Here is a 23,157-nt window from a genome sequence, read left to right as displayed (position 1 = left end):
TTTGTTTGAAGAAATTACTTTGTGCAGAGTTTAAATCATGAAGTTTGTGGTAAAAGCAAGGGAAGAAAAATTCTTCTTGCTTGGATAGTAAATACTTTATCATTTGTGTCCTCCTGTGGGCACTAAATTCTACTGATAAGAATGGCAGAGCATGGTATGGGTTGAAAGTCTGACGACATGTGGTCAATCAATTTAAGTTACAAACAAAGAGTCAGGAAGTCTATCACCGTCCTCCAGGGAAGCAAGCAGAGGTCTCCATTAATGTACAGAACCAGGAAGAGCGGGAAGAAAACGCCACCTGAGCTCCCACTCACTGCAAGCTAAGAGCAATTTCAGAACCTTAGACTACGCTGTGGTTTTGTAAAATTGCTACATCAAGTAACAAGAAGAAAAGCCCTGAGGAGCTCTTTGTAAGACTGATACCATCAGAGTTTGTTGTCAGGGGAAATTCTGTCACAATTGTTAAGTGGGGTGAAAATAGATACCAGATACAACTTTCTATTTTCTGAATATAAGTACACGGCAGGAGATGGATGGCTTTGATTTGGGTCCCCCTCACACAAGAAACATTCATCTTTAGTGAGTCGTGTGTACTGGTCTTTGTAGGTATTGCTTTAATACCTACTTATAAAACAGGGGTAAGCAACAGGCCCATACTTTACATTATTTTAATCTCTAAAGTGATCATGCACAGTTGTTAAAGAAGTCTAGGATGGTAGGACCCATTTAAAACCTCAAAATTGACTCAATTGTGTCTTTGTACAGCATCCTGGTTTCATTTTCTGTCCTGACCTCTCTTAGCACATCACAGTTCTTCTAGAGGTCTTCTATGTAATTTTAATATATTAACATATATCATTATTGTATACTTTTAAATTATATATGTGCAGCATATTCCTGCACTTATATCAGTGACAAATTTTTTGTGGCAGTCAAGGTGATACCTGCTATGCTGCATTTTCCAAGCTGCACATTATTTTTCTCTATGATATGAAAACATTGCTATAAGTAGAACCCTTTCTATAAGTAGAATTCCTTTTAGGCAATTTCATAATTTTCACTCTTATAGTCTGTACTGTGTTGTACTTCCTGTCATGTATCTCCCTGCCCAGTATGGCAGTATACCTCACAGATGACACCGTAGTACACTACCTACCATCACAGTCACAGTGTATGGATTCCACCTTCATCAATCTCTGTAACTTGAGTGGATGGAATTAAGTGTGATACAAATCCTTGTCTAAATTGAACAGCTTTCTTTTAGCACACTCGGTCATTGTTTTTTGTCTTCTCTGTTAGATAAATGTGGAATAATATAACAGAAGAACCAGGCTTTTTAACCAGATGATTCAGCATAACCGAATATAAATAACTTCTGTGTGATTGAGTTTAACTGAAAGCCATGTGACTTGATCATATCTAAGGATCTTCTAGGTTTGTTTCTTCATCTTTTTTTTTTTACATCTACAGTGACACAGCCTGCAAATTGGGCGTCTGACAGTTACATATTAAATAGATAGAAATCATTGATAATAGTCCTAAATTATTAAGGTCCTTATATACTATATGCAGTGAATTGTTGGACATTAAGAATAACAGTGTGTATTCTTCCACATGACTTTATATTTTTAAATTTCTTTAACAAAGAAAAATATAACAAAGAGCATATCTATTTGGATACTGATCAACTAGAATATTGAAATATTTAAATAAAATTTACATCTATTTAACTACTAAAAATTTATCACCAAAATTATCATGCTAAGGATTCTGTGACAATCCCAAAACTTCAAAGAGTGAAAAGAAATTACTAACCTGAAGGTATATTTAAAGATAGATATTCGTTGTTAATACCATAAAATGAATGCTGTAAAAAGTTGATGCAGTAGTTGATGTTTGAATAGTGTGGTGGTTGATCTTGACTTTTGAAAGATTTCCAGCCAATTAGCAAAACATATGTTTAGTTTGACTGTCAATGCATCTCCAGAGCTCCTTAATCATGAGGACATTGACCTAACCAACATCTATGGTTGGGTTCAAAATTTGAATCTACTATTGAGAAGTAGTATAAACAGACCTTTATAGGGAAGAAAGATAACTGGAACATGGCCATGAAGGCATGTCTTTATTCTGGCTTCATTCCTATCTACTCTCTGTTTCTTGTCTATCATGGATTGAGCAAATTTGCTCACCTCTGCTCTCCCAGACATGGGAGACAAAATCCTCTAATTTGGTGAACTAAATGTACCTTTTACCATCAACATTTTCCCCAGGTATTGTATCGCAGTCACAAAAAAGCTCAAGTTATACAAGTGGGTTAACATAAGAATTCCTGATGATCCAAGCCAATCATAGACATAGGTAATATTCTTGCCAGAGGGCAATAAAATTTTGGAGGCAAATTATTATATTAACCCTCTGAAATAAAACATTTTACTGTAACTCAGTACAGAATTATTCTCAGAGTCAAGTTCCTATGAATGGAAATTCGTGAAGCACAAAAACACTGGTACAATTATTTAATGAGACATGAGTACAGAAATGAAATATTACCTCAGGAAAATTTAATTTTATGACTTCTTCCTGTCAATATGTTTAGATGTAAAGTAAGTGTGTTCATTTTGTAGGGTCAAATTTGGGTAGCGTTGAATTACTGACTATTTTCTCATAGCCTGTACTCTCTCCTCAGTTTATCCCATAAGTTCCGGTAGACTTTAGTTCCATCAAGAAAAATATTTCAAATTTGTGTGTATATAAATTTGTGAAGTTATATAGCTTCATTAGTAAGTTTTTTTTTTGTGCCTGAAATGTCAGGTTTAAATATGCTTGGCTTCTTCAATCTTTGACTTTTACATAGTATTATTTAATATGTACATATACATACACACACATACACACAAACTCTCTCTCTCTCACACACACACACGCACACACACACACATATATATATACAACAACAGTCTGAATGAGAAGGAAGTATTTTATACAAACTTAGAAGTAGATATCTATAGATCTCTCTACCTCTCTCTCTCTCCTCCCTTCCTTCCTTATGCCCTCCCTCCCTCCCTCTCTCCCTCCATTTCTCCTATTTCCCTCTCTCTTCCTCTCCATCTCCCTTTCCTCCACCCCTTGTTCTTTTGTTTGCTTGCTTGCTTGTTTATGTAAGAACTGATGTACCTCATGCTAACATCCTCAAACTATGTATATCAATTAGGTGTCCTTGAATTGTGGATACAACAAACGGCATCCCATCTGCTGAGATTAGAAGTATGTATACCAAGTCTGATCAGAAACTGACTCCTTTTTTTATTTTTAAAATTATTGTTGAAAAAATATCTAACAGCATCCTGGATATATGGACTTGGTAATAAAATATTTGTTTCATCATAGAAAAACGCCATTTCCTCCTTGATCCAGTCCACATTTTAATTCTGAATGGCCTATAATAAAAATACTTTGCTAACGTATCTGTTTATACATGTGAGACAACAATGGTCAAATGCAAACTTAATGTTTTGATTTAAATATGTAGGAAATACTATATAAACATAAAAGTTTAGATATATATTAGATAAATATATAAATATAAAATGTATTAATGTATCATGGTGTGTTTAAATGTGTACGTATATAAAAACAACGTATTCCTATGTAGTTTCATTTGAAAATGCCACTTTTCACGATATAACCCTACAAAATTATCATTTTCAGAATGTCATTTACATGTTCCCTAAGGAGAGTGAAAAAATACTTTCCCCCATTAATTTGTTGCTAACGCTCTAAATGAATGAAGACTTTTCACTTCTATATTCCCTGTGACTTATTTTTTTTTGGGGGGGGGAAATTTAATAACATTTTTTTGTTTCAGAATTTCCTACATGTATTATAATATATTCACCCTTTCCTCTAACTCTTCTCATATCCCCCTCTCCCTCAGTACACACCCATCCTTGTGTTCTTATTTTTTAAAAAATATATCTAGTATATATATGCTGGCTGTTTTGGGGATGTAGCCATCTACTCCAGAATGTTCCACCTGCCAGAGTCCAAACTTTGCAAGAAAATGAACTCTCCCTCCCCAGCAGCTATCAGGTGCCAATAGCTCCCTGATTATTGATAGGAGTTCATGACCAGCTCCTTCTGTATGGTGGGCTTTTGTCTAGCTTGAGCTTAAGCTCTTGTTGTGTATTTAAGGCTCACTCAACAAGACAGGGAAGCTTGTGTTGCAGCAGTTGCCAATAAACACAGTGACCTACTTGTCAACATGCAACTACTGCAACACAAAGCTTGCCTGATAAGGTTTGAGAGATTTATTAATCTATTGGCATAATGGTAAGTTGGTTTGATGCTATTGTCATTTTAGCAGACTACTAGTCAGTTGTTCCCTGGTCCTATGTCTAGACACAGGTTCCTGATTCTGATAATGGTAACAATTGTGGGTGACAACTTGTTGAGTGAGCCTTAAATATAACCAGAAATGGTTGGTTACATATGACATTTGTGCCATATATGCCAGCAACAGGCATATTTCACAAAGCCAGTTTTGTAGCTCATAGGAAGTCACAACTGGGGTGATAGTCATGATCACTTTTCCCCTTAGGTAGTGTAAACAGCACATTGCAGCATCGTGAAAACTAATCTATAGGGCTGACTTTGTGATGGCTACATCATTACTCAGTTACCGAAGGTTGACATGACATTAGTATGTGATGGCTACATCATTACTCAGTTACCGAAGGTTGACATGACGTTAGTATGTGATGGCTACATCATTACTCATCAGTTTGCCGCTGTAGAATTGTTAAATAGAATGTAACATTTTGATAAATATTGATACCTTTGCCTAGGACACCGAGACCACTAAAAGACATATGCACATGTACATGAACTTACACATACACGTGTTATAGGAACAAAAGAACTCCTGGTTGTGACTGCTTTTGTTATTTCATTTCTTGAGATTATATTAGAATTGTGTCATTTCCCTCTCTCCTTCCCCTGAAGCCTTGTCATACACCCGCCTTGCTCTAGATAAAGAGGCCACAGTTGCTTTTTAAAAGTATGCTAAATATTAAATAATTTAAGAATCTTGTTAATGGAGTGCTCATAAATAGTGAATGAGTTACTTAAGAGATATTTGGTCCAATTCAGATTTAAAAAGCGTGTTGACTTGTTTCTATTGAAGTACATTTATGGAGCCTACGCCATGTTTTTCTGTGATTCTAAGCAAAAATATATAGAAGAGAGAAACAGGAGAGCAAGTAAGCATTCTAAAGAAAAAAAACATAATCTATCAATTAATTTGAATTTTATAGAACTGATTGTTTAGAAGATGATGGATTACCTGCAACGAGACTAGCTGATAGTCACGAGCTACCTAACGTTATTGTGCGACAATGGGAAGAGATGATGCTTTGACATGGTTAATTTCATCAGAGCTGATTAAAAGAAATATAAGTTGCTTACCAACACCCCAACATTGTAGTATAGTGTAACTAAAATATTTTTGTTTTGTACTTTGTTTGTTGTCTATTAATTTTACGGTTGTTGAACAACTATACCTACTATTGATAATGTTTCCTGGGCCAAATCATAACATATAAACTAACAAAACTGAATGTAAAAGTCCAAAGAAATAAGGACGATATCATTGCTATTTGTAAATTGTAATTGTAAAACTTAGAGAATTGTGGGATTTTTCTGCTTAAAGTAAAATTATTAAAAAAGAAACTTGGAGATAACTAGAATGATCCTGGGTTATAATCATCCTTAAATATTTTAAAATCCTTAAATATTTAAAAAATAAATTTTGGGGTTTGTAGTGTGTGTGTGTGTGTGAGAGAGAGAGAGAGGGAGAGGGAGAGGGAGAGGGAGAGAATATGAATCGTGGGAGGGGGACATGCCTTGCTTGTGCCTCCAGAAGTTGCAAGAAGACATCGGATTTTTTGGAGCTGGAGTTATAGGTTGCCATGAGCCAGCTGGCATGGGTAATGGCTCTAAATCCAGAATCCGTGGAAGCGTAGGAATCGCTCTGCACCACTGAGTCATGTCGTCAGCACAACTGTGAACCTCTGGTTCTCTTAGCATTTCATGCACTTTCTCAGAATATGGTTTTCTCCTTGTTCTTGTTAGAGGCGCCACATTAAAAATTATTCCTTCCTATGAAAATACGCCCAAAATAATTTCACAGAGTTGACAGCTTTTTCACTAAGTTCACATAAATGTTCTCAGTCCTTTATGGAAATGCCCATCAGACTGTGAGATCCCTGGTTACTCTTAAACCAAATGAATTAGCTGTGAACCCCTAATTTTTCTGGAGGCAGATTTTGCAAAAGCCATGTTTTATGCTTTGTTCTGCAGTTGATGTTCAAAACTACTCTACTGTCTCGTAAATACATGTTTTCCATACTTCATAAAGGATTTTTATGTGAACTCTGAACATATTTCAAAACAAACATGTGCTATGCTTGTGCACTGCCATCATCCCTGGGAGACAGAGAAGCCCTGCTTTCTTTATCAACAGGTAGAAACCTTTGCTCAGAGGGATCTGATGGATCTGTGAATGGTTAGAATACTGGCTCAGACCAAAAATTCCAGCTGGGTAATAAAATGAGAATTGCTCATGGGAGAAAAGAGCTCAATGGAATTAAACCATTCTATTCAAAACAAGTAAAGGAAGACAAAACATAGTGAAGAAAGGCACAACTGAACCCAACTTCTACTCACAGTAAACATTACAGTTTTGTGCCACTTAACCTATCAATTGGTGGGGTTTTCATTTTATTTATCTTAAAGCTTAAATACCCTACTTTTTAATCCATCTGTCAGAAAATGGCCAAAATATGACATAGAAACTTTGTAACTGCTAGCACTTAGGGGAAGCAATAGGAACTCCCTTGATCATTAAAAATGAAAACTGTTACAAAAATTTCAAAAGACTTTTTAGCAGCTGCCCATAAAACTGAACAATTCTTGCTGTACTATCCAGTAATCAATTTCCTTTTTTATTTACCCCCAAGGAGCAGAAAATGTCTGCTTACACAAAACACAAGCTTTATTTGTGCTTGACAAAATGTTGAACCAACCAAGCTGTCCTCAGACAGACAAATAATAATTGTACTGCAAGAGATCTATTTAATGGGACATTATTCACAGGTAGAAAGCCCTGTGATATTAAAAGTGTGGAACGACATGGGGGAACCATAACAATGTATTATCAAGTGGAAGACAAGTCTGAAAACATTTTTTTTATTTTGTATTTCAACCTTATGGCACATTGGAAAGTGAAACTCTGCAGAGACTGCAGGGGTCAATGGTAGAAGGTATGATTGATGGGAGTGCAGCCATATTGGATGGAAGCAAGTAAAACTATGCAGTGTGATGCTATAACAATGAATACATGTCATTATACCTACTGAATGCAGCAAGAGGAAATTCTAAACTTTGGAAGATTATAATCTGGCCTTGTGAGTGCATCAATTATTGCTATGTTTCAATGCATTTTGATATGTTCACAATGAGGCAGGTTGTACATGTGTAAGGGTTCTAGACATATGAGCAAGCACTGTACATTTAATTTGCTATCTTTTAGAATAATTTAATTTTTATAATTAGTTTTTATTAAAATATGTTTTAATTTTCTTTTTTATTTTTGAGACAGTGTCTCTCTATATACTCCTGGCTGTCCTGGCTGTCACTCTGTAGACTAGACTGGTCTCAAATTCACAGTAACCTGCTACTATGTCCCAAGTGCTGGGACTAAAGTCCTGCACCACCATGTTAGTTTTGTTGAAAAATTCTTTAAGAATAAGGGCCAGTGGATTAATGTTTTAAAAATCAAATAACATGGCCAATAGAGTATTAAAATTGAACTCTAATCAGATTATGATTATTTAGATATTTTTTATAAACTCTTTAATTTTACTTCATAAAATAAGTCATGCAAAAATTTAGAAGGAATAGTCAAGGTGATGAGAAAGGAAGTATAACGTCATCTACCAATGACCTAGACATTTTGTCCTCTTCTTAGAAGATCTTGTTTTTTGATCGTTCTGATTATAAGAGTAGAATTATTAGAGAAGTAGTTATAGAGAATCACGTTTTTTTCTGATTGAGATTCCTATCAAAAAAAATCAACACATTTAAAAATGGAAGTTTGGGAAGAACTTTTACTCGAAATTCTGTAGCTCAACCTGTTTTTCATTTTACATTACGAATGAACAATATCTATGGCAAAAAGTATACAGTTCTAAAAGTTTCATGCCATGAATCAAATAACGTTGGCATATCACAGCATACAACTATGTTCAGCTGCTTAAAGCAATGTCAGTTGTTTTAGAAGTATCCCCCATTTTATGCTATTCTCTGGACTCTATCAACGGGCTCAATTCCCCAATAAAGAGACACAAGCTAAGAGTGTGGTTATGAAAACAGGGTCCATCATTCTGCTGCATACAAGAAATACATCTCAACAACAAAGATAAATATTTTCTTAATGCAAAGGGTTTGAAAAAGATTTTCCAAGCAAAGAGATCCAGGAAGCAAGCTGGTATAGCCATTCTCACATCTAACAAAGTAGACCTCCAACCAAAATTAATAAAAAGCAATGCAAAGTACACTTTATCATAATCAAAAGAAAAATTCATTAAGATGGTATCTCAATCCTGAGATGATTCAGTGTGAAAACATATTTGCTTTTTGAGTAGATACTACCACGTGTATTTTGTGGAATGTCTATATTTCTTTTGTTTTTAAAAATTATTCTTCTCTCATACATTATACATCAACTGTAGTTTCCCCACTTCGTTTCTCCCATTCCCCTTCCCCACATCTCCCCTTTCCCACACATCTACTTCTATTCCTTTTCCCTTCAAAAAAGAGTAGACTACCCAGAGTTATCAACCAAATATGGCATAACAAGTTATAACAAGAGCAGGGACAAACTATCATATCAATCCTGGAAGAGACAACTCAGTAAGAGGAAAAGGTTTCTAAGGCAAGCTAAAGAGTCAGAGATAACCCCCACTCCCAATGTTAGGAGTTCCACAAGAGCACCAAGCTACAGAACCCTTTCTTAATTACCGTCATCGTCATTATCTATAATGTCTACAGGTTCTATTTTGTTCGACCTAATTTGTTCACAGAGATATATTTTTATTACAGATTCCCCAGACTATGACTTGATTAGGAGAATAGAAGATTAGAAGTTAAATGAATTTTCCTAGAAAAAAAAATGTGATGAACAGCTATAAAACACCATGGAGAGATCTCAGAAATCATTCCATCTATGTCTAGCTTTGCCAGTGAAGGAGTTTATGGAACTTAATTAAATAACTTGAGAGACAGATTACATAATGGAGTGTGCTTGCTGGTGGTTATACCACCTAAGAAGAATCCCCTTTCTTCCAACCAGAAGAGATAGCAATCCAACATCTTCATTTCATTTGTCTTTTTTTAACCAAATTTCCTGACAATTTAGAGGCTAATGATGAGGACACCATGAACAAGCTTTGCTCTTGTACTAATTTCTTATCAGGAATATTTCAACCTCCTTTCCTGTGAAGGCAACTAATACTCAGTTTCATACCACAATGCCCAAAACCAAGGTCATGTATCAGTAGTGACATCCTGCTTACAAACCCATCTTCCTCATGCTACTTTCAGCAACTGGGTTTTGATTCCTAGTCTGTAGAATATTTTAAGGTGTCCTTCTACTCACATGACTTGTTCCACTAATCAAAGAGTTATACCACTCAATGATACATAAAAGAATATGAACTTTCTGGGGTTTATCACAATCACTCTACCTTCAGATGAAGCACCACAAGTTCATGTCTTATCACTTATATCAGGGGCCATATAAATTCTAACATATCAAAAATGGTAAAGTTGGATACATTGTGGTTGTTCTCCCAGATGTTCCACACTCGGATGACTTAGCTTTGGTTGTCTGCATCATAAATAACCCAGAGAATGAACCATGCTTCTCCTTTCAAACTCATCTTTGTTTTGGTTGTGTCCCTGTTTGGACACCAAGTGCTATGTGTCCTGGGATAATGTGAAGAAATCTCTATTTATGCCAGGTAGAGTTAAATCAGGCAATTACAGAAATGATTCCACCTATCACATTTAGGGTTCTATTGCTGTGGTGAAATATTAACCAAAAGCAACTTGCAAATGAGAGGTTTTATTTCAGGTTAAACTTCTACATTTCACTCCGTCATCAAAGGAAGTCAAAGCAGCAACTCAAGGCAGTAACTGAAATAGAAGCCATGAAGGAATGTTGCTTACTAGCTAGCTCATCCTGCCTATTCCTATCACCCAGAACCAGGACCCTAGGGGTGACACTGCCACAGTTAGCTGGGCCCTCTTCTGTCAATTACCAACTAAGAAAATGCAGCACAGTCCTGCTCACAGGCCAATCTGGTAGGGATATTTTCTCAGTTGAATTTTCCTCATTCAAAATGACTCTAGCTTGTGTCAAGGTGACATAAAACTGGCCAACACAGCACTGAAGACTTGTTTTGTGAACTGGAGAGTTTAATTAGAATTATTTATAGGTGCATAGGTGAGGGCTTACTTACAGCATCATGAATAAATCATGGATGGCTTTTCCTGAGAAGAATCTCCCTGACTCCAGCTACTGCTGAACACTTAGGTATCCTCAGGAATTAGAGGAGTATTTTGTACCTACTTCCTGGAACATTTGTGATCTGCCTTGTGTGCTGCCTTATGAATTCTACAATGCCCCCATGATTCTATGAGGCTATTCTAATAGCCCCTTTGTCTTTGGGTCTCATGTAACTAGTTGTAGCTGCTCTGAGTTCAGTTCTAACAACAGCCATTCCATGGCCAGAGGACATAGTTCTACAGTAGAAGTTAATTTTATTTCATCTTGTTTTTTCAGAAGTGTCATTGCTGGCTAGAAATTTTCAAAAGATTTAAGTCATAAATCAGGGAATTAAACAAAGATCCCTTGACTTTAGAAGTCCTAGTTCCTTTCACTAAGTACTAACTTATGGTTATTTCTTATATTTGACTATCTCACAGTCTCAGAATGTATGTATGGTAATTCTTTAAAATGTTTCTCTTTTTTATACATTATATTTTATGTGTTATTACCTGTAATTAATCAGAGAAATTTGTCTAATGCAAGTACAGTGGTTGATGTATAGAGATTCCAAGACAAGTAGATAAAGGAACTGAAGAAACCAAGCTAATGCAAGCCTACGTACTCTCATTTTAGGAAAATAGGAGTTGGATAATCTGGTAATTTTTGTAAAACAATTACATTAAGAAAACAAAAAACAAATCATCTGTGAAATAAATATAGAAAAATTAGATACATAAAAGAGGATATGTTATTGTTACTATTGGCAGTAATATCATCATCACCATGACTACAACGACTCCATGAACTATATTTTTTTAAAAATCATCCTTTTTAAATACTCGCTACAATTTAGTGCTCAGTAGACAAAGGTCACCAGAGAAGACAGCTGTAGGCTATTTCTGTCAAACCAAACAGATCTGTTTGACAACACTGGCAGAATCAAACTAGCCATGTGGCATAGCAAGTATCTAGGATAATAAGTAGGCTAGCTTGAAATATTACAGAGAATACATTCTCAAATTATGGAGATGATGATATTACTGCTAATAATAACATATCATCTTTTATGTATCTAATTTTTAATATTTATTTCACAGATGATTTGTTTTTTCATTTCTTAATGTAATTTTGCAAGAATAGTTTTCATTGCTAAGCAATATAATGTTTGATGTAGTATTTTTGGGTTGTCAAGTTGTTTCCAGATTGAGATTTTCATAAATAATACTGTGAAAAACACATGATTTTCTGTAATTAATCAGAGCAATTTGTCCAATGAAAGTACAATGGTTAATAGCTGTGGTGGGTGGACACTTAGGTTGTCACCACCTGGGTTTTCTGGAGCACTTATTGCTTGCCTCTGGCTTATGATGTGTGTTTACTTTCTCTTCTGCCTTGAATGCTCTTCTGTTATATATTTTCATGCTTTAGTCTTTTTATGTAAAAATATTTTTATTAATCATTTTACTTGTTTACATTTCCAGTGATATCCCCCCTCCCAGTTACCCATCTACCAACCCCCAATTCCATCCCCACTCTCTCCCCTCCCCTTTGCCTCTATGAGGGTGCTTCTCTACCCATTCAATTTTTGTTGAGAATTTAATATACATACATATTTTGATCAAATTCATCCTCATTTTCTCCTTAATAATTCTTCCCCCACCATCCATTGTTTTCCCATTTCAAATTGCTAAATTCATTCCCTGTCTCTTTGCCTCTCTGTCTCCCTGTCTCTCTGTCTGTCTCTCTGTCTGTCTCTCTGTCTGTCTCTTTGTCTCTCTGTCTCTCTGTCTCTCTGTCTCTCTGTCTCTCTCTCTTTCTTTCTGTGTGTGTGTGTGTGTGTGTGTGTGTGTGTGTGCGTGTGTTGTAGAACCACTTATTAGAGCATGGGTGGCCATATCCTTGAAAAAAAATTATATCAGCTCCTATTCCCAATATCTTCTTTGCTAGGGTAGAATTTTGTTAAGTATTTTTCTTACTTATTCTGGGATTTGGGCTAGTATGAGCTTGTGTAGATTTTATGTATGCAGTTTTAGCCACTAGGAGTCCATTTGTGCAACAGCCCAGACATATCCAGAAAATAATATTTCACTCCAGAAATCCACTATTCATGTTTCTTCTAGTTTTCTTCTCTTTCTCGGTGATCCTTGAGCCTTGTAGGGAAGGACATGGAATAGACAATCTTACTTAGTGCAGAGTAGGCCTCACAAACTCATTATTTATATGTTGACTAGTTGAGCGTCTCTCTGTTAGTTTTAATCTACCTTGAAACAAAACTTATCTGACAAAGATTGTGAGATTATATATTATAAAATTATAAAGATAATAACTTAGAGGTAGTTTAATACTAGGTCCATTTAGCAGAATAACGAACAGTAGGGGGTTTTCCTTTAATGCTTATGATCTAGCTAGCCACAGGTTATAGCTCAACTAAAAATATGAGGTATGAGTTGGATTATGAAGGGCTTTTACGTGTGGGCTTCAAATCAGGCCAGGAATTTCTTTGCACAATATTTGTATCACTGCTTTAACAGTGGGCATATTTTGTAAGGCCAGCCATTATTATGGTTTAGGGGGTTAACAAATTTTTAAAAAAACATTGTGGAATACTTTTCTCCCCATGACCATAAATCCACTCTTCCAGTACTACTAACTCTAACCAGTAGGGAATGAAGGTTCAAGGTCAGCACCAGTTTGATTTTTCCATGTCCTTTGACCCAAGTCTGTGGTATCTTCTACAATTGTGTCTTTCGTATATTCATATCTTAAATCAATATACATGTTTTTGTGCCTTTAGCCACCAATTGAAATATCATTAAATCTTTCTAAACCCTATTACAGTACTACAACTCTTGCCTTTACAGAACTTTGTGATATGAACCTGTAAAGTCTGTTTTAATTTACAGTTTTATTTTACATCATACTGAAACCTAAGCTTGCTGAGTTTGTCCTTTCTGCTTCAAAGTCAGATATCTTTATAATGAAAATATTTTGTTGTCATTCAGAAAAATTTCCTTCGTTTATGTTTGAGCCAGAGCCTTAATTTTAAGAATCGCTCTTGCATCACATATACTTCTTATTTTTTACTTTCTGTATGTTTACTTCATAATATTACCATATAATACTGTTTTGCTGTGAAAACACTTAAACGCATCCCACCAAAACCAACTAAAGCAAAGGCATCAGATCATCCTAGAGTAAGCTCCAGTGTCAACAAGATCACTTTTTAAAACAATTTCTCTGAATTGGGGAAAGAATTAATGCTTTTAAAACACTGATTTTACTTTAAATATAACTCATACCTCATCAGTTCAGTCCTTTAAAGGGTTCAAACCAACGAGATGCCAGTTTCACACTTTTTTGGTTGAATTGGTTGCTTAGCTATTAAAGAAAGGTATGTATGCATGTGCACACACACCCAGACATATATGCACACAAAATTTTAAAGAAAGTGAGGGAAATTCTACAAACAATACACAGAAAATCCCAAGGACTTACCAAAGTGAATATCATGACCAATAGGCTTGGATAAATATGTAGAGACATGTTCAGGATGATATGAATTACAGAATAATCCATATTTTCTATAAATTAAAAATTCTAATAAAAAGATTGATACTGACAGATAAAAGTTTGTGCTCTGTATCACATCTAAATTTCATCTGAAAGAAAAAATTAAGCAACTTTGTATAAGTGCATTGCAGAGTACACAGGATGAAGTTTTACTAAAATTAAAAATTAAAAAAACAAGGGCAAAGGCCAGATAAAGCAAACCGTAACATAAGCAGAAAGCATAGAAACATGGCGAGCCTTGCAGTAAGCAAGATGTTAACTATAAGATGAAGATAGAGTGCCTATGGATACCTTTCATTAAATTCTCTTTTTTTGATTTTTTTCTGAATAAAGTGTTGGAACAAGCCAATACATTTTTGTGGTGAATGTTGAGATAGATAACCCTGAACTTAGTCATCTGGATATATAAAGACCTAATACACTGTTGTGTGGGTTAAAACAGGCGGTGCGAGGGAACAGTCATACCTCTCTGCTACCTCCTGGCAGAGGGACATGACAAGGCAGCACAGCCATCTGAGAGATGTTCCAAGGCTATGAAAGCCTCATTTGGGGACAACATTTAATGACCACCATCAACTCAGTGTTTCATTTTCTGAAAAATATATTCATAATTTTTCCAATTCATGTAAAACATCTGAAAGTTAAGGCTTTTATACTTTTTGTGTGTGCATCTCAGGAAGCAAATGTATTCACTTTCAGGGAAAACCAAAAAAAAAGGATTTAATGCACATAGACGCTTAGTTTTTCATGGACATGGAGAACATTTTGAAATCTGCAAAGCATTACAGTCCCTGCATTAGCTTTGCTTAAGCTGGGATCACATGGCCTTCTCTAGTTGGCCTCCTTTCAAGCTCTATGACTGTGTTATAAACACAATTAGAATCTTCGTATTAAAATTCTTTAAAAAAAAACCTATTTCGCATTATGAGCCCAGGATTTCGTGTTTTTTATTTATACATTTATTTGTGTAATGTATGTGTATGGTATGTGGTCACCTGTGTGTAAAAGAAATACATCTGTGCACATCCCTGCAGAGACCACCAGAAGAAACATCATATGTCCTGTTCTATCAGTCTGTTTCTTATATCTTTTTGTTGTTGTTGTTTTGGTTTGGTTATTTTATTTATTTACATTTCAAATGTTGTCCCCTTCCTGGTCTCCCCTCTGCAAACCCCCACTTCATCCCTCTCCCCTTTGCCTCTAAGAGAATGTTCCCCCACCCACCTACCCTCTCCTGCTTCACCCCCTAACATCCCCCTTCTCTGGGGCATCAAGCCTCCTCAGGACCAAGCACCTCCCCCACCAGTGATGCCAGGTAAGGCTGTCCTCTACTGCATATGTAACTGGAACTATGGCTCCATCCATGTGTATTGTTTGGTTGATGGTTTAGTCCTTGGGAGCTCTGGTGGTCCGGTTACTTGATATTGTTGATGGGAAAATTACTCTGGTAGCCAGGAATCCCCAGTGACCTCTCAGCATCCCTGTTTTTTTCCTAGCTCTGGGGCTATAGGTGAAAAGCAACATACCTGATTTTTTCTATGGGTGCCAGTGATTTAATCTCAGGATCTCATGGTTGCACACCAAGAGCTGTTATCCTCTGAACCATCCTCCCTAGCCACAGATGTGGTTTTTAATGGTGAATCTTCTTTGAGGAATATAGACTATAACTGCCAGTATTTTGGAAGAATAACAAGGTCCTCACCATAATATCTTGGATATTTCATTTTCTGTGGTCAAGTGGTTTCATATTACATTTCTGAAATTGTCTTATTAATGCCCTTGACAGAGTATTTTACACTTTTAAGTTCCAACTTCCTTATCTTTAAAATGGGGATAAGAGCTAACTCAGTAGAAATAATCAATTTTTAATAAGGTAGTATAAATAAACTTTTTCCATCTCATTTTTCTTGATTTAAGTCATTAATGGCATTAGTTGGAAACCTATAAGTTCCAAATAATTATTAGAATTTTTTCACCTCATTGGCTAAATATGGAATTAATTTTAAATTAATTTCACTGTAAATGAAAGAAACTTGCTATAATGTTAATTTTCAGCTACTGGGCAAGTATTCAGGGGCTAAAGATTGAAGTTTTAAAATAATTACAGTTGCTTGAGGTAGTATTTATGACGTAGTTGAATTGTGAGGACTTTGTGCTTATGAAACCTATGCTCAGCGTATATTTCATAGATCTGTGATTTGAAGAAGTGAAATCCAATGTACATTGGTATCAAGGTCATGCTCAATATCAGTTAATAAGCCAATGTCTGTATGAGTTTAAATATTTAGCTTGTTAATTATATACATTTGTCTAGTAACATTTATATTGATTTATTAATCATAGTATTTTGGGGGGCTAACACAGCATAATTTCCTTTGGTTCTATTCTCTTTTCCTATTATTTTGACATTTTCTAAATGTCTAATGTATATCCTAATACCTGAATCAATATATTATCATTAAATACTTTATCACCTTAGAACATTAAAATGACATAATACAACATAGTTATTCAGAATCTCTATTCTCTTCCTGAGAAACCTTAACTTGTTTTATTCAGTGAAAATTTTACTTGTGCTTAAAAGCAATTTAGTTTTTATTATTTACAACTTACGTAAGTGTATGTATTTTGTAATGATAATAGTTAATTAGTTGACTTCAAATAATTTACAAATTATTTCTGTTTCAAAAGTTAACTTTTCTCTTGATGAAACACATCACTGAGATTTTTATTTAATATTACATTTTCATTATTTAAAGCATTTCAGTTTTAAATATATTTTTGATCATATTCCTCCCCTCATTGAGATTTCTTTTTTTAATTTCAGTAAGGGTGTGTTAGTAAGTCTCAGTTGTTTCCTTTACCACCTTGCCTGTTCTTTTACTCAAATAATAGTATCACAAATTAATGATTTCTATTTAAATAAGAGAGCTGATTGATACATCTGTAAAACTACTTTCTCCCTTAAGATTCAGGGGTCACAAGAGAAGAAGGGACAGAAAGATTATAAATAAAAGGAGTGGAATGTTGGGTTTGAGAGTCAAGCTCCAAGAAGGCACATCCATGTCACATCACCCTCATGACTACATAAAGAAACCTTGAACAATGTTGACATTTGTAGGCAATGTAATTATGGAGAGGGAGAATCTTATGAGGCCTCAATTTTAGACAGAGAACTACAGGCAATCTAGCAATACTGAGAGTGGTAGAAATACTTTTCCCAAGGAAGAGCCTCCAATTTGGTTATTCAATACCAAGTGGTATGTTCTGGAATCGTACACATAGAAGTAACACTACATAGATTGTGCGTGTTATATTAATATATTTAGAAATACACACACCTATTTCAACAACAGTTGAAGAAACAGAGGCCATGAATTTGAGAGGGAACAAAGGAGGGCATGATGGGAGTCGAGAACAGGGTACAGGAGAGATGACGAAATTGTATTTTGATGAAAAATGCTTAAAAATAAAAAGAACCGAGTTTATATAAAGATATCTATCTGAGTCAGAAATTCCTTCCATCATCAGTTTACGATCAGTTCTTTTAATCACAATCATAATATCAGATCTTTCCAAACATGGAAAGCAAAAATGATATGGTGTGCATCAATCTTTTAAAAATATTTTTAAAAAATTGTTATAAATACATCAACCTCTTTCTTTTTTTTTTTCTTTTATCTTTCTTGCTTCCAATTCATCCCATACACTTCCTTGCTTTCTCTCAAATTCACGACATTTCTTTTAAGGGATTTTTTCTTTTTTCTTTCTTTACATTTTTCCTTTTTAAAATGTTTTTAATCAAAATAGGATTACATCACTTAGTCCCTCCTTGAGTCCCTCCTTGATACCCTTCAAGTCTCTCCTATACACCATCACTTTCAAACAGCCTCCTTTTATTTACTGTCGTACAGAGAGAGAGAGGGAGAGGGGGAGGGGGAGGGGGAGGGGGAGGGAGAGGGGGACGGGGTAGGGGGAGGGGGAGGGGAGAGGGAGAGGGAGAGAGGATTTTTGTTATTTGTGTAGAGTTTCAGGGCTGACCACTCCACAATGGACAACCCAGAAGGTTCCATGGCTGAGAGAGGCTCTTTAGTCTTCTCTCAGCAGCCATCAATTCTTTTTTAGAGGTGTCCCTCCCCCCCCCATAAGGCTGACTTCTTCCGCATCACCATGGCCATCGATACCCTCTTTCTCTTTGGTTTATGCAGCCGTTTTTAGGAAAGACTCTTCACAACGGGCTTCCTGATATTCTGGCATTTGAAATCTTTTCATGTGAAGATTGTAATTTTAAATATGGTTTTCTTTTTTTTTTAGTCAAGGAATCAGGTAATGAACTTTATCACTGAGAATTTCTAAATTATGAGTAACAACAACAAAAACATTTTTCTCTGCATTCAAATCAGCCTGTCTTTTCCTTCTCTGTGTCTTATTGTCTTCTGCTTCATAAAACATTCATCTCAGAGTTGAAAGAGTTTGAAGCATATTTAAAAAGAGATTTTTTTTTGCAAAAAAGAAATCTCTTTTTAAAAGATTTATTAGCTTTTATTTGTGACTACGTGTATGTGCCTGCTTGAATTTATGTGCACTTGTGTATGCAGAAGCCTAGGAAAGACAAGAAAAGAGTCACTTTCTCCTGAATTGGATTTACAGGTGATGGGGAACTTGGATCTGGATGCTGGGAACATCATGCAAGTCTTCTGCACTTCATTTTTGAGATTTTAATGAGCTCACTTCCCCTTCCCCTTTCTCCTTTCAAACTCTCCCATGTATCCCTCCTCATGCCGTTTCAAATTCATGGCCTCCATTTTTTATTTATTGTTGTTACAGGCATCGATGCATTTACTTATTCATATCTTTTCCTAATTATAATCTGCTCAGTTTCTATATAATTACTTGTATACATATTTTCAGGGCTGCCCATTTCCTTCCTGAGAGGAAGATCACTTCTCCCATTCTAAACTGAGTTGCCAGCAGTTCCTTGTGTAGGGTTGACTGCTGAGCCCTTTTTCTATATTTGACAAGGGGCTTTCTTTTCAATTTATTTTTTATGTGTAAATAAGTATACGTGTACCGTATGGCGTTCTTGTGCCAAAAGCAGGAATAGGAGAGATTTAGATCCTCTAGACCTGGAGTTACATATAATTGTGAGAGCAGCAACTGTTCCTAACCACCGAACTATCTTTCCAGCTCAAAGGGATCAAAAGCAAAACAAAATCCAAAACATAATGAAATCTATATAATGAAATATATAGAAGATGAATAATTAAAAAAATTAAATCTTTATTAATGTGGTATAACTATGGAGAAATGAATAAATTGTGTAATTCCAGAAACATATTGAATTTGATTCCTAATCTTGATTATTTCCATCAATGCCTTCTATTAGCATGGAAGAAAACAATTTCCTTTGCATATAATTGAAAAGCTATAAACTGTTCTTAGGAAATGAAATGGAATAGAGCAACATTCAAATGATATAAATTAGGACTCAACTTTGATAACGATTTCAAGTTGCCTTTGTTGCTGGCAGGTTCAACTAGTCAACTCTGACCAGTTCCTGTCTTCTATCATCACTTTTAGATGTAAGTGTCAGGATTAGAGGAACGTTACACTGTTATTATCTAAACTGTCTTCTTAATGATGCTCTAAAAAGGTTAAAGCAGACAGTATGATTAGACTTTGTGTAGGTGCCATAATAAACGAACATGTATCAGCATTACTTACAGAACAAAGGGGACACTAAAGCATACTTGGATGAATAGGACTTTCCTGCATTTGATTTGAACTGATAGAATTCAGTTCAAAAACTGATAGAATTTATTTAATCATGGATAGATAGATTTACTATATCTGAACTTGAAGAAAAACAACATTTCTGCCTGCCCTTCCAGGCCTCATTAATTTTTATTGGATATTTTATTTATTTACATTTCAGATGCCATCCCCTTTCCCCTCCCTAAAACTCCCCTATCCCATCCCCCTCCTCCTTTTTGCTTTTACACTATTTTAATTACATGCAAGTATTAAGGTCAATTCTAGGTTGAGGAACTAGCAATACAATAGATGCAAATAGTCAAGGAACAAGCAAGACAATAAACACAAATAGTCAAAGAACAAGCAAGGCAATAAACAAAATTACGGGAACACTCCCATGATCACTGTTTCTAAGAGTTTATCAGGTATTGTTTATGAAATAAAAAAGGGGAAGAAGCAGAGGGTTTTGGAGCTGCTTGGCAAGAATCTGACATGGGCCAAGGACAAGAAAGTAGGCTTCAGGCAGGAATCTGATATTAGGCTAGAACAAAGAAGTAATTTCAGGCAGGAATCTAAATCTTAGGCTAGAACAAGGAAATAGGCTTCAGACATGAAAATGACTTTGGGCTAGAATAGGGAAGTTGGCTCAGATATCTTGTTCATCCACCAGATCTTATGTTTCATTGTCCAGAGATGCTATTAACTAAAGAAGAACCTTATATGTAACTCATTTTTCAAGCATTTTATTCTATCATTAATTTAACAATGACTTAATTACAAGTTAGAATGGAGAAAAGGTTGAGAATACTGTTATAGTTTCTGTTTTTAAAAAGACCCTAAGAGTACAAAAATAAAATACACATTTCTCAAGGTCTGGAAAGCAGACTGTCTATATCATAGCGTGAATCTGAGTGCTCCTACTGTAGTTTAAGCTCTATAGCATGTAGTTCTGTAAGCATTCTGTGTTCAAGTGTTTGTTGGCGGTATCACACTATAGAAAAAAGTCAATTGAAACCAGGCTTCGAGTCTATTAAACTAATGCCTAGGGTGTGAGCACAAGGAACACATGGTCCAGTGTTTCCACACACAGGGTGTTCTTGTTTTCAATCTTTGTTTTTGGATTTCTAAGCTACAACCATGAGCATCTTCACCAGGAACAATGACAACATTTGAAAACATTGACTGATATCAGAGCAATTACAAGGGAAGAGGAAAAACTTGTCCTAAGTCCATGAATCCATGTACAATCTATCTCTTCTTTAAAAAAATTATTTATGCATTTATTTTACAACCCAATATCAGCCCTTCCTCTCATCTCAGTACCCCTTTATGTAAGCACTTCCCCCATTACACCTTCCAGTTCTCTTTTGTTCCCCCTCCACACATGTCAAGTCACTGTAGGATTAGGTGCATCCTCTCTCACTGAGACCAGACAAGGAGATCCACAGGCAGACAAAAGGCTTAGAGACAGCTCCTGCTCCAGCTGGGGATCTGCATGAAGACCAAGCTGCCCATTCACTACATATGTGCAGGGGGCCCAAGGTCCATTTTGAGCTAACTCTTTGTTTTGTGATTCAATCTCTGGAAACTTTCAAGGATCCAGGTTAGTTGACTCTGTTGGTCTTCCTATGGAGTCCCTGTCCTTATAGGGTTCTTTAATTTTTCTCCTAACTCATCTGAAAGACTCCTTGAGCTCCATATAATGTTTGGGTGTATCTGCATCTCTTTCCATTGGCTGCTGATGGAATCTCTCAGAGGACAGCTATGCTAGGTTCTTGTCTGAAAGCATAACAGAATATCATTAATAATGGTTCTTGCTCTTGGAATGGGTCTTAATTTGGGGCAGTCATTGATTGGCCATTCTCTCAGTCTCTGCTCTATATCTGTCACATTTTATAGGCAGGACACATTTTGTGTGTAAGATTTTATGGGTCAGTTACTGTTCTTATCTCTCTACTGGGAATCCTGCCTGGTTGCCAGAAATGGTCACTTCAGGATCCATATTCCCTACTGCTAGGTGTCTCAGCTGGAGTTGCCCCCATAGACCCTCTGTGGGGCCTTTCCCCATCCCAGTTCTCTGGCATGTCATAGAGATTTACGTACCCCCCCCACACCCCCCGCCAATCTCCCTTTTCTCTCCCCTGCTCTTCCCATACATATGATCTCCCTCTACCCCACCCCCTCTCTCTCCACATTTCTATTCTACCTGATTCCCTCCTTCCTTCAACCTCTGACAATTATTTTGTTTCCCCTCCTAAGAAAGATTCAACCATCCTCCCCTGGACTCTCCTTGTTATTTGACTCATTTTGGACTGTTGATCCTAGCATGGATTTTCTGTACTTTATTTCTAATATTCACTTATAAGGGATTAAAAACCACACATGTCCTTTTGGATCTATGTTGTCTCACTCAGGATATTTTCTAGTCCCATTCATTTGTCTGAAAAATATAATGTCCTTATTTTTAATGGCTGAGTAGTATTACTTTGTGTACATATACCACATTTTCTTTATCCATTCTTCAGTTGAGAGACATCTAGGTTGGTTACAGTTTCTAGCTATTATGAAGAAAGCTGCTATGAACATAGTTGAGCAAGTGCCCTTGTGGAATGATGCAGCATCTTTTAGGCATATGCCCAGAAGTGGCAGAGCTGAATCTTGAGGTAGAACTATTACCAATCTTCTGAGAAACCACCAAATTGACTTCCAGAGAAGCCAAAACATACAATGGAAAAGGGTGAGCATCTTCAACTAATGGTGCTAGTTTAACTGAATGCTGGCATGTAGAAGAGCTCAAATAGATCTTTATTCATGACCCTGCACAAAACTCAAGTCCAAATGGATCAAAGACATCAATATAAAATCAGGTACACTATGTCTAATAGAAATGAAATTGAGGAACATCCTTGAACTTGTTGATTCAGGAGACAAATTTATGAACAGGTCACTAATGACTCGGGTATTAAGATCAACAATTGATAAATGGGACTTCATGAAACTAAAAAGCTTCTGCAAGTCAAAAGGAACAGTCATTAGGACAAAATGGCAACTTACAAATTTGGAAAATTTCTTCACCAACCCTATATTTGACATAGGGTTAATATCCAAAATATATACTCAAGAAGTTAGATACCAACTATCCAAATAACAGAATCAGAAAATGAGGTACAGAGCAAAATAGAGAACTCTCAACAGAGGAAATCTCAGATGGTCTAGAAGCA

The sequence above is a fragment of the Grammomys surdaster genome, unplaced genomic scaffold (assembly GCF_004785775.1).
Source record: "Grammomys surdaster isolate TR1022 unplaced genomic scaffold, NIH_TR_1.0 125548, whole genome shotgun sequence".
NCBI classification, from domain to species: Eukaryota; Metazoa; Chordata; class Mammalia; order Rodentia; family Muridae; genus Grammomys; species Grammomys surdaster.
The sequence above is the reverse complement of the archived record's forward strand: the minus strand, read 5'-3'. Positions refer to the sequence as shown.